Source organism: Mixophyes fleayi (genome assembly GCF_038048845.1).
Source record: "Mixophyes fleayi isolate aMixFle1 chromosome 12 unlocalized genomic scaffold, aMixFle1.hap1 SUPER_12_unloc_3, whole genome shotgun sequence".
Lineage (NCBI taxonomy): Eukaryota > Metazoa > Chordata > Amphibia > Anura > Limnodynastidae > Mixophyes > Mixophyes fleayi.
The window spans coordinates 102,596-116,975 of NW_027445897.1; positions in this window are offsets into that span (position 1 = coordinate 102,596).

Consider the following 14,380-nt stretch of genomic DNA (forward strand, 5'->3'; position numbering starts at 1 on the left):
AATACTTAAGCCTAAGAGTTTTCTCTCAGGAAATTATAACCACCAGGATTAGGGCCAGAAAGCCTGCTTCATCTTCCATATATTACAGACTGTGGAAGACATATATTGTGTGGTGTGAGTGTAAGGGATTCCACTCTTCAAAATTTAAGATTTCCCGCTTACTGGACTTTCTACAGGATGGGGTCCAAAAGGGTTTACGTCTGGGTTCCCTCAAGGATCAGATATCCGCCCTTTTCTGTCTATTTTCAGGAAAAGATTGCTGAATATTCAGATATCAAGACATTTTTACAGGGGGTTTTGCGTATACAACCTCATTTTTGTCATCCTGTCGAGCCCTGGGACCTCAATTTGGTTCTGCATGCTCTTTCTAAACCTCCGTTTGAGCAGTTGCAGTCTATTGACTTACGGTATCTTACGTGGAAGACTGTATTTTTGGTTGTCTATAGCTTCAGCACGGAGAGTGTCTGAGCTTGGGGCGCTTCGCTGTGACCCCCCTTTTCTTTTATTTAACGCCGATAGGGCGGTCCTAAGTACCAAACCGTCTTTTGTTCCTAAGGTGGTGTCTACATTCTACCTAAATCAGGAAATTGTTGTCCCTGCGTTCAAGACAAGGAAAGACTCTTTAGAAGGGTCTATGCAGTACTTGGATGTGGTACGAGCTCTACAGAGTTATGTAGACCGTACATCTCAGGTCAGAAAGACCACAGATCTTTTTATTTTATACAACGCCAATAAAAGAGGTTGGCCTGCTTCTAAGCAGTCAATTGCCCGGTGGATCACGTCCACGATTTGGAGGCTTACATTTCAACTTCTCTAGCCGTTCCGCAGAACTTAAGAGCACATTCTACTAGGGCAGTGGGTGCCTCCTGGGCGACTAGACACGGGGTGTCGGCGGAACAGTTGTGTAGAGCGGCGACTTGGTCTTCCGTCCACACATTTACTAAATTTGATCGATTTCAAGGCTTTGCATCGGTTGATGCAAGCTTTGGTCGCAAGATTATGCGTACAGAGCATTCCCACCCTTGAGGAAGCTTTGGTATATCCCCAATGTCTCGCAGTGTCCCCCAATGGCAGGAAAAAGAAAATAAGATTTTTACTCAGCGTAAAATCCATATCTCTGACTCCATTGGGGGTCACTGCGCACCCTCCCTTGCTCTGTATATAGTTCTGTGTGTGAAAACTTTGGTTATGGTTCTTTATAATTTAAGACCTGTCCAGGTTATATTACCTCCTTTACGTTCACTCTTGGTTATTCAAAACTGAGGATCTCTCTGGAGAGGGGCATAGCAGGGGAGGAGTCCAAAGACTTAGCAGTTAAAGTGACAAGACTCCTGAGCCCACTACTATACCCCAATGTCTCGCAGTGTCCCCCAATGGAGTCAGAGAAATGGATTTTACAGTGAGTAAAAATCTTATTTTTTCGCACCCTCCAGTGTGTGTATATACATTGTGGCAAAGAAGGATATTTGCCACAGTTCCCTGTAAGGGAACAGGTAGGAACGCAGTTAGTCTGCAGCAGCAGGCTGCAGACAGGGTTAAGTTTTCCTTAGGTTCCTCTCTTAGCACACACACACACAGGTGTTCCACATGGGTGTGATTGGTTTGCCGTGATTTGTTGTAGTGCTTGGGGTGGAGGATAAAGACACTGTCTGTGTGGGTGGGACCACTGATGCCAGTAAGTGGCCGGCGAGCAGACAGGGAAGTAATGTCTAGCCAGATGTAGGTGGTGGGGATTTTCGTGTACTGATACTGGATATGATGCTGTACCAGCATTGGAGCTGTTTTACCATCCTGACAACTGCTAATAAACAGCTAAATGGTTCAGCATTCCTGTGTCTGATTCCTGTGAATGGTGGACTTTCTCACAATATATATATATATATATATATATATATATAATGTTTGTTCAATATGTAATAAAAACTTTCAAACACACGTAGTAATTATAGCCCTGATGTCCCCTAACTGATGATTTAGGCCATAGATGAGGCAGGCATGAGTAGTATTTTTGGAGGAAAATCTAAAAGTTGACTTTAACTAAGTGTGTGGTCTTAAAACAGAAGGCAGGAATTAGAGTTGTAGGACAATCACGCTTAGCTGGACGAAGACCGTGCACTATGACAGTGCATATATGGACATGACATGTAACTATGTGGTCAGTGCACAAATCGGGTAATAAAGTCTATAATTACCAACCAAGCTGACTTCTTGTTTTTCTTTAGATTATTTAAACTAAAGGAAAAAGGTGAAAAGGAAAGAAGGGAACATCTGGTAAGGGGGATATCCTGTATAAAGTATGGAGGGGACAGTGAGTGTGTTGGGGGGGATGTTGGTTGGCAATATATGATCTATAATTTTACTATTCTCTATAATGGTCTGCGAACAGCTTTCTATATTGTGTCATCTCCTGTTGTCCACCTACCCTCTGCCATTATCACTTGGGGGGGAATTCAATTGACATGTTATGACAACCAGTGCGGCATAAACTTATAGAACAGGGAGCTGAGGTCTTCACCTTTAGCAGCCGCCTTTCCCTGAGAGACTGGTTATGCTCACAGGTACTCAGATGCCCCCAGGTCTTAAACTCAAAGTAGTATAAGTTTATACTCACACGGCTGCACACAGGTACAGGAGGTAACACACGGAACAGGTAGGCCAGCGATCTGCAGACTGGACGGAGCACCGGAGATGTCAGGTACCAGCAGGGTCAGGGTCACAGGCAACGGTTCAGAATCCGGGGACAGGCATTGGATCAGGATCACAGGCAATGGTACAGAGTCTGGGTACAAGCAATAAATCAAGGTCACAGGCAATGGTACAGAGTCCGGGTACAAGCAATAAATCAAGGTCACAGGCAATGGTACAGAGTCCGGGTACAAGCAATAAATCAAGGTCACAGGCAATGGTTCAGAGTCCGGGTACAGACAAGGTCATACACAGGTAATCAATCCAAAGGTTTAAACACATAATAGCTAGTGCAGGCAGCAGTACTAGAAACAGGACGCTATAACTGGCAGGGAGGCTAAGCCCTCCCTGCCTTTTACACTGGAGCCAACCAATCAGGGCATAGCCCTGCAACAACACACAGGCAGGGTAAATTACATTAAAGAGGCCTAATTAGTCCGCAGGCTATAGTGAGCGCGCCCGGCTCACTAGTGAGTCACGGCGGTGCCCGTGGCCGCCGCAGCTCGTAACATGACAGCAGTGTTTCATTTTATTGTTTGCACCGTTAACAAATTAAAATTATCCGTGCGAGATTGGACCCGTGGGCGCGACCGTTTTTAGGTACCTCGGCGTTAAAAATTGCGCTATTCAACTTAAATACAGGTAATGCCCCCCCTTCCCGCTGAGTGAAGGGGAGGGTTTAACGCGGTCATCTATGATAAAAAAAAACTGCATTGGCATACATTTGTATTGCATTACACAACCTTTTTTTTACTATACAGTTATCTATATCTTGACAAAACACATTAGTACATACATATATCAATTAGTGATTATTGTTGTTTTACATGCTTTTTGTAAAAAAAAAAATTCACCTTTTCCATGTTATGTATTACTGAGAAACATAATTTTTCTTTTTTTACATTATTACATCATTTCAATAGTTTTCTTGTTTTTATTTTTTTGCACAGCCATGAGAGGTGTGAGATAGAATTGGCGATTTGACAGGTTACCGCGCCGCGTTAAAAAAGAATTCAATAACCTTTAATGCTTCTCCCTCCCTATACTTTCAATGGATCATCTACTTGTCCGCGATGGTCCCGTTTTCGCTAAAAAAACGCTGTGTTTTAAATAGATTTGAGTAAGGGGTAAAGTTAACGTGCTCCAGAATAAGCGAAAACCACTTTAAAATTATTTACCATACGGCTGAGAAATGAATTCCCTGCTTAGTCTTTCATTAGTAATCCAGCCCTCAACCTTAATTGCTTATTGTTCCCATATTGAAATGTTGAAATAATGGACTTTTTCACTCAATAAATGTTTCATGAGTGATTTTTTTGTAGCTGTTGTCACGATACCGGGGAGGTGATGATACCGGGGGAGGTGACGATACCTGGGGAGGTGACGATACCCGGGGGAGGTGATGATACCCGGGGGAGGTGATGATACCGGGGGAGGTGATGATACCCGGGGGAGGTGATGATACCCGGGGGAGGTGATGATACCGCGGGAGGTGACGATACCCGGGGGAGGTGACGATACCCGGGGGAGGTGATGATACCGGGGAGGTGATGATACCCGGGGAGGTGATGATACCGGGGGAGGTGACGATACCGGGGGAGGTGATGATACCCGGGGGAGGTGATGATACCGGGGGAGGTGATGATATTGGGGAGGTGACGATACCGGGGGAGGTGACGATACCGGGGGAGGTGATGATACAGGGGGAGGTGATGATACCGGGGAGGTGATGATACCGGGGGAGGTGATGATATCGGGGGAGGTGATGATACCGGGATCCAGTTACCTCCGGTAACCTCTGATTTGTTGTGGAGGTAACACTGGACCCTATTAAAGACTAGGAGGCAAGTTACTGGATATATGCGCAGTTAGGGATTAAACACTGACACAGATAAGAAATAAAACAGATTGATTATAATCTAAGAGGTTTATTGAAAGACTCAACCCGGATACCTGGATGTCCGACCAGTGAGATCACTCTCCACACCTGCAGTAGGTAAACAAACAGTCCAACCTAATGAGAATAGCAATCCCTTGTTATTGATGTATGTGTACTAATAGGGGAAATCTTCACCTACATATTGCTCATGAGACGAGTGGATTACATTCATTGTACACAACTCCCCCTATTCTCCCAACCACATTGAACCAGTTTACACAAATGCTGAAAACCAGCTGTATGGGATAAGACTCCATCACAATGTACATATTACTGTAAGTCACTACTTCCTGCACAGAGGCTCTGCCCCCGCACACAGCTAAATAACAATAGGACACACACACACACACACACACACACACCTAAACACAACCAGGACACACACAGCTAAACACAACCAGGACACACACACACACAGCTAAACACAACCAGGACACACACACAGCTAAACACAACCAGGACACACACACACACACACAGCTAAACACAACCAGGACACACACACACACACACACACAGCTAAACACAACCAGGACACACACACACACACACACACAGCTAAACACAACCAGGACACACACACAGCTAAACACAACCAGCACACACACGGCTTTACTCTCTCCTCCCTCATTGATCTGTGAAGAGATCAGTAATGCTTTCCATCCCCTCTACTATTTCCCACTCTTCCACATGCAGATAGAATGTAACCAGGAGGAAGACACACAACACACAGCATGGCAGACAATGGTATTACAATATGTAATGGAGGCCAGGATACACAATAAGGTTGAGAATGGGAATACTGAGATTGAGTATATGCTGAAATGTATATGATTGTGATCTGAGATAATACTGAGATATTGATAGGATTGGGATTGAAATGTGATAGATTTAATATATGTTGAGATTTAGATGATGTTAAAATGATATGATTGGGATTGTCATACTGAGAAAATACTGAACAAAATGGGCAGGGCCGCCTTCAGAAATCTTGCCCCCCCGATTTTGCTTCTACCAGCACTATGGTTAATCTTACTGGGGAGGGTGGAAGGCACACTTTTTTAAAATCTTTTAACCATTTGTTTTCCAGCGGGTCCAGCCATTTTAATGTGTTTTGGGAAGGTGAGGGATAGGGGGGAGCTTTTTTAACATTCTGTTTTTATACATAAATTACATAAATTATATGGTTTATAATAAAATGTTGTAATTTATTTTAATGAGCTCGTGAAACGGTGCATTGTTAGAGTCTATATTATATGCAATTTGCAATGGAATATATATGACCAATGGGTTAATTAAACATCTGTTAGCTAACTAATTAAGAAGGAGGTCTATAAAAGATTTAGTACTATGGGAATGGAACCTATTGAAGCCTCTGAGGAAACCGTTTGGGACAATGAAACGCGTCAGGTATTAATATTCTGTCAGCTAATTATTTTTATACCTACTTCTGCTTCCCATTGACTTAGTTTTTTACCTCGCTTATTACCTGGATGTTGGCATACATCGTTTGACCTACACTGCTATTTGGGAAGGTGTTCTCGGCTTGCACGCTGAGATTGCTAGATTCATCAGGACGGATACTCTTCTTTGTGCACAATTTAGGATTCCCGTGGTGTTGTCTGGAGATCGTCGGAAAGAGAGAATGTGGGCTCACCTATCAGCCCTAGGGTAAATCTGTGTGCCGGACTTGAGACATTTGTAGTGGTATTTGGAGACCATTGGGAGGAGTGAACGTGGGCTCGTCCATCAACCCGAAGGTATCCGTACTTTTGGACTCCCGATTATTTAATTTTTCTCCCCATGGAGATCTATGTACTCTTTTTTATCTGACACATTGATTGCGGGAAATATATGCACATGTGAATTGAAAAGATTTCAATTGAGAGTGTATGGCAATGTCTGACAGTGATTCTCTTATGATGAATGTCATATGTTATAGCAGACTGGTTACATATATATATATATTTAAAGAGAATGTTTAACTGCACCAAGTGTACCACTCATAACCTCCTCCACTTATATAGTTCCCCCTAACACCAACTTGGTATAGATATTTATTGAGGAGGGGTGCACCCGGTCACATAATTGGGTAACCTTATTCAGCAAAAAGAAAAGAAAATGACCTTAAGGGGCACTCATGAATGGAAATAGACAACATATATATTTACATTATATTGATATGTTGGTGACACTAAAATCACTCTTTATTATGAATCAATTTAGAACGTACTTCTAATAGCGAAATATTTAAAATTTGTAATTGGAAACATACATTGATATATACATAAATCAGTTAAAATAGACAATACTTTATTGTCTAGCCGCGAGGCTACTCTGATGTTCTTATGTGATAATTGAATAAATATTTTCATAAAACCGCATTCACGGTATGACAATCATCTCCAATTGAATGCTGACACTCAATATGTATCTCCTATGTATAATCAGGAGATTTACACCTCTAATAGTGGGCTATTGATAGGTTAAATCTGACGGGGATTAATATCCCTCTCATAAACCCTAAAGCCCCTTTTTTAATAATGGTATTGCTACAAATAGGAAGTGTGCCTCTATTAACATATATAATGCTATTATTGACTCCTCTGATCTAGAATCTAGCCTGTCTCAGATACCACTCCTAAACAGGTCTATGGAGGTGGTAACGTGAATCTCAAATGTCATCAGTACTGCAGTCTAGCTATCTGCTGCAGTACTGGGAACTACTGAGATAGTGGGCACCGCTAGCTGCTAACAAAGCTGTAATTGGACTAGCTGCCTATAGTGTTGGAGGTGTAAATAATATAGTGCAATTGGAGTTGCGGAGTAGCTTTAACAAGGCCTTGTTAAAGCTACTAGCGAAACGCGCGTCGGCGGACGCCGCGCTCGCTACTCTGCAACTCCAATTGCACTATATTATTTACACCTCCAACACTATAGGCAGCTAGTCCAGTTACAGCTTTGTTAGCAGCTAGCGGTGCCCACTATCTCAGTAGTTCCCAGTACTGCAGCAGATAGCTAGACTGCAGTACTGATGAGATTTGAGATTCACGTTACCACCTCCATAGACCTGTTTAGGAGTGGTATCTGAGACAGGCTAGATTCTAGATCAGAGTCAATAATAGCATTATATCTGTTAATAGAGGCACACTTCCTATTTGTAGCAATACCGTTATTAAAAAAGGGGCTTTAGGGTTTATGAGAGGGATATTAATCCCCGTCAGATTTAACCTATCAATAGCCCACTATTAGAGGTGTAAATCTCCTGATTATACATAGGAGATACATATTGAGTGTCAGCATTCAATTGGAGTTGATTGTCATACCGTGAATGCGGTTTTATGAAAATATTTATTCAATTATCACATAAGAACATCAGAGTAGCCTCGCGGCTAGACAATAAAGTATTGTCTATTTTAACTGATTTATGTATATATCAATGTATGTTTCCAATTACAAATTTTAAATATTTCGCTATTAGAAGTACGTTCTAAATTGATACATAATAAAGAGTGATTTTAGTGTCACCAACATATCAATATAATGTAAATATATATGTTGTCTATTTCCATTCATGAGTGCCCCTTAAGGTCATTTTCTTTTTGCTGAATAATATATATATATATATATATATGCCTGATCCGGGTTACTTATAGAAAAGTGGAGCAAAGTAAGTGGATTTATACTTTATTCCAAGAAATATCCATAGTAATTGGACTCCATTATGTCACTTTTTTAGGAAGATTTATGTTTCCAGTTTAATAGGTTTTTCGAGAGACTGCACTTCCATCTGCAATTAGTTTGAAAGGAGACATTTAAATGAGGCCATGTGGACCCTCGTATGATTCATCATCCTTCAGGTGAAAGGTGGATATTTGAGATAATAGGATTCATTATCCATGTACAATCTATATTAAAAGTGGAGGTTCACGATACCTAGTTATACATGATCTCAGGAATTCCATTTGATTATAAGATTTTTATATATGTGGTACCACATTTTTTTCAAGATTTGTTATTGTGTGGCCTGATTTTATTATTTTTTTGTTATTTACTAGGGATTTGTAGTTACCGTATATATATTGCATTACACCATGTTATATTGTTTTTTTTAGTATTATTCAATTTGCTTTGTTTTGATTTTTAATAAATTGTACGTGATTTTACCATTTCACAGACTCTTTTTTCCAGCAGCAGGTTCCGGTTTTTGCCTTTTTTATTTCTATTTATATATTCTCTTCTCTGCATCTTTTGTCAGCGCTTGAGACTTTTTTGCTTTTTTTTGGTCGGCATATTCAATGTTGGTAATTCGTACCCAACCCGTTGAACTGTTATATGTACGGTGAGATAATGTTACTGAAGGTATACGTTTTAACATTGTTGTGTAAGTCAAAGATATTAACTTATAAGTATATATCTACACTGATTCTGGGTTTTCTATAGTACATACAGCCTTGGAGCAATAACTACTGAGAAAAGAACTGTGTGAGGTTTGTATGTTATTTAAGTAATGAAAGACTTGAGATAGTGTGGTCTAAATAATACAGGGTTAGCTGTGGAATATGATTAAACTGTGACTTACCATAGGAAGAGCACAGAGGTAGTAAGTGTATAGTGACATTTAAAAATGCCAGGAGATAATAATTCAAGAAACCGCGTCTTTTGGTTGCTTGGTACCGCCTCATTTTCCTCTCCTTCTGGGAATCCTCTTTATATTTGTATCAATGGTTTAGATTTATAGATCATCATAGGGGAAATCATTGGGGCAGATAATAGGTTAACATTGTTAATTAGATCCCATTTGTTTTCAAGTTTTAATTAGTAATTTTACAGGAGGATATAGGTTTAAAAGTTGAATTATCTGCTGCCCCAGTTCTCCTTCTGAAGAAATCACACATTAAGTGGAGAAATGCGTTAAGCTTTATATATAACATCTAATTCAGCGGTGCGTCTGGAAGTGTTACTGCTATTCTGTGGGCTTCTCATGTGTACTATTGATATCAAAGTCACTGCTGAATGTTTCGATGATAGAACATCATTCTGGGAGTTCTGTCCTTACTCAGGGTGACTTGTGGAAGCTGGAGCACACACATTTTACTAAAGCAGGCTGCAAACTGGTGGGAAACAGTTAATTTCAAGGATTCGTTCACCGGGTTGAGAATGTTTTCTGGGCTAACTGGATTTACACAATATAATACATCCAATAACAGAGAGTCAAGGTGTAGATATTACTTGTTGGAGGGGAACATGTAGCACACTTCGAGTAACTGGGCTAAAACAACACAGTAGTGACATGATACCTAATGGGACAGAGTGGGGACGGGTGGGTGTTATTACACGACCTTGTACCCCTATTTTACAACAGATGTTTAATATCCTGCTGTAGTAGAATAAATGCTGGATATAAGGGAACAGGGTGTTCCTGACATTTGTAATGAAAGATAAACCTTTTGTTTAACAGGGCATCACACAAATTAGGGCAGATCTGAAAGGTGGGAAGTAGCACGTGTCATTATAACAAAGGGACCATAGGCAATCCCAGGGGGGTTTCTTAGATCCGGCTCTTCCTGCCGAGACCGTCCATCCGCATTGCTGTGAGCCTTTCCTTGCTTGTGAATTATGTCAGTGTCATAATTTTTTTCCCTGAGGTGTGTTGTAGCCACTTTAAAGGATTATGATCAGTCACCACTGTAAAATGTTGTCCATACAAATAAGGTTGAAGTTTTTGCATTGCCCACACAATGGCCAAACATTCCTTCTCAATTTTGGCATACCCCACCTCCTGGTTTAGCAGTTTTCTGCTCAAATAGGCCACAGGGTGCTCCTGCCCATCTGGTCCCACCTGGCTAAGTACTGCTCCCAGTTTATAATGTGACACATCAGTTTGCACAATAATGTCATCATCATCATTGATTTATATAGTGCCACTAATTCCGTAGCGCTGTACAGAGAACTCACTCACATCAGTCCCTGCCCCCATTGGGGCTTACAGTCTAAATTCCATAACACCCACACACACAGACAGACAAACTAGGGTCAATTTGTTAACAGCCAATTAACCTACCAGTATGTTTTTGCAGTGTGTTAAGAAACCAGAGCACCCTGAGGAAACCCACGCAACCACGGGGAGAACATACAAACTCCTCACAGATAAGGCCATGGTCAGGAATTGAATTCATGACCGCAGTGCTGAAGGCAGAAGTGCTAACCATTTAGCCACCGTGCTGTCCTTGTCATAACTGGGCGCCAACAGTACTGGAGCACGAACCAGGGCTTCCTTTAATGACTGAAATCCCAGCTCACAAACGGGTGTCCAGTCAACTACTTTGGGGAGTTTCTTCTTAGTGAGATCTGTCCGAGGCTTCGCTACAGTGCTAAAGTCTGGGATGAAATGTCTGTAGTAACCTGAGGTCTCTAAGAAGGCCAATACTTGGCTTTGGGTTGTGGGCCGGGGTCAGTCTTGGATTGTCTCTACCTTAGCTGGTTCTGGCTTAACCCTACCTCTCCCCACACGATGACCCAGGTACTGCACCTCTGACATCCCCATTTGACACTTGTCTGCTCTGATGGTCAGACCCGCCCTCTAAATTTTCTCCAACACTTGCCCTACAAGTTTCAGATGGTCTTCCCAGGATTTACTAAAATTGGCAATGTCATTTTGTGCTTGGACATGGACCCTGGTCACAACAGATGCCAGTCTGTCCGGCTGGGGCACAGCAGTAGGGCCACTAAGATTCCAGGGCCTTTGGTCCTCCCAGGAGACCATTCTTTCCATCAATGTGCTCGAACTCAGGGAGGTACACAGAGTGTTATTCAGGGACAGAGGTTCCTTGTCGGGAAGCCCTTGAGGATTCAGTCAAACAACGCCACGGCTGTGGTTTATCTTAATCATCAGAGGGGGACACAAAGTTTGATGGCAATGCGAGAAACGTCCAAAATTATGTCTTGGGTGGAACGTCATGTCCCGACAATATTGGCCATCTTCGTTCCTGGAGTACAAAATTAGGAAGTAGACTTCCACAGCAGGCAGGCGGTGCGATCCGAGGAATGGTCTTTCCACAAGGATGTCTTCGCCCTGCTGGTAGAGTGTTAGGGGAATCCAGACATCAATATTATGGCGTCCAGACTCAATCTTCAGGTACCCCCTTTACTACACGAGGGCAAGGGACCCTCAGGCAGGAAACACAGATTCCATGGTACTTCCACTTGGTGTGCCTGTTCCCTTCTATTCCGATGCTGTTGCGAGTTCTGAAAAAGTTAAAAAGAGAATGCGTCCCAGAAATTCTGACAGCCCCCTATTGACCACACCGGGCATGGATCTAAGATATTCAGGAAATGGCGACAGCACCTCCCTTCCATCTACCTCTGCGCCTAGACCTTCTAGTTCAGGGGCCTCTTCTCTGTTACTTATTAGATCGGCTGACTTTGACGGCATGGCTGTTGAAACCCTGTTTCTCAAGGCCAGGGGTTTCTCGCAGAAGGTTGTGAACACAATGATAAGAGCTTGAAATGATTCTTCTTCAGCCATTTATCACTGGGTCTGGAAGATGTATATCCTCTGGTGCGCATCTCAGGGCTTTCACACTTCTCATTTTAGTCTCTCCCGTTTGCTCTCTTTTTTGCAAGCGGGACTTAATAGTCAATTGCGTTTGGGTTCACTCAAGGTACAGGTCTCTGTGCTCTCCATCTATTTCCACCGCCAGTTGGTGGGATTGAAGGATGTTCAGACGTTCCTTCAAGGGGTTCTTCAGGTTCAACCCCCTTTTGTCCAATCGGTGGAACCGCGGGATTTCAATCTCGTTCTCAGAGCTCTCACGAAGCTCACCTTTGAACCCTTGGATTCGGTGGACTTACGTCATGTCACCTGGAAGACTGTGTTCCTTTTGGCCATCACTTCCGCTCGCCAGATTTTCCGCACAAACCCCTCCTTTGTCCTGAAGGTAGTGTCCAAGTTCCATTTGAATCATGAGAATGTGGTTCTTCAGATGACTACTTGTGTTGTCCATGCACCATTCAATGTTATATTGATTGCACGGTTTCTGTTCATAGGACGAATGATCTCTTCATCCTGTATAATGTACACAATAGTGTGGCCTGCTTCTAAGCAGTCCATTGCTCGCTGGATAACAGCCACCATTTGTTTGGCGTATGTCAGGGCTTTGAAGGCTCACTCCACTAGGGCTATTGGCGCTTCTTGGGCGGCGCGTCATGGTGCTTCGCCACTGCGGCTGTGAGCTTTGGGTGCAAGGTGTTGCTTGCAGTCGTTCCAGAGCAATCCCCAATGAACCACAATGTCCCCTAATGGTAGGAAAGGGAAAAGATAATTTTTACTCACCGTAAAATCTGTTTATTTGACTCCATTGGGGGACACTGTGCACCCTTCCATTCCTCTGAAAATTAATTTGATTCTGTTATAACTTTGGTTTCTTTATTTGCCTTGAGGGCCTTTCTTCTAGGCTTTGTTATGCAAAACGGAGGTTGCTGGCAGAGAGGAGGGGCATAGTGGGGGAGGAGTGTGTGTCTGTTAAACAGATGTATAAGTGCCTAAACTCCTAGTCCACCTACTATACTTCAATGTACAGCAGTGTCCCCCAATGGAGTCAGAGATACAGGTTTTACGGTAAGTAAAAATCCTCTTATTGTGATAGAATGTGATGAATATGCGACTGTGCCTGGATTGTATTCCATATATAGGAATTGTATGCATTTTATACAGCATCGTGGTTGTGAGATAGCATAGGTGATTAAACAATATAGGGGGATTATTATTATTATTATTATCATTTATTTGTTAGGCGCCACAAGGTATCCGCAGCACCGCACATAGTACAAACAGTAGACTATACAGGGTATAACAGTACAGAACAATAAACAAAAGTACCAATACTTCAGAAACTCCAGGCAGGCAGATGCAATAGACACGGAGCAGAAGAACGGGTAAGGAGACAGGAGGGAAGAGGGCCCTGCTCAAGCGAGCTTACATCCTAAGGAAGGGTTAAACAGACCAGGCACAAGAGGAGCCAGTTGAGGGAATGGGAGAGAGGGGAGAATGAGTGGAGGAGATGGGGGTTAAGTGGATGGTTGGTAGGCTTTGAGGAAGAGGTGAGTTTTGAGTGCACGTTTGAAGGAGCACAGAGTAGGAGAGAGGCGGATGGAGCGAGGGAGGTCATTCCAGTGAAGGGGGGCTGCACGGGAAAAGTCCTGGATTCTGGAATGGGAAGAGGTGATCAGAGTGGAGGAGAGGCGGCGGTCATTGGCCGAGCGCAGGGAGCGGGTGGGAGTGTGAATGAAGAGGTTAGAGATATCAGGGGCAGTAGAGTGGGAGAGAGCCTTGTAAGTGGTGGTGGTGAGGAGTTTGAAAAGAATTCTGTAGGGGAAGGGGAGCCAGTGTAGGGCAAGGCAGAGAGGGGAGGCAGAGGAGCGGCGTGAGAGGTAGATGAGTCTTGCGGCCGCATTGAGTATAGAGCGGAGGGGGGAGGCCGGTGGCGAGGAGGTTGCAGTAATCCAGGCGGGAGATGATGAGTGCGTGTATGATGGTTTTGGTGGCCTCCTGAGAAAGGGACGGATGCGGGCGATGTTGCGTAGTTGGAAGCGACAGGCTTTGGCAAGAGAATGAATGTGGGGGGCAAAAGAGAGAGGAGTCAAGGGTGACACCCAAGCAGCGGAGTTGGGTGACAGAGGAGATGGTAGTGTTGTTAACGACAATGGAGAGGTCATGGTGAGATGGGAGGCTTGGAGGAGGAAAGACAATGAGTT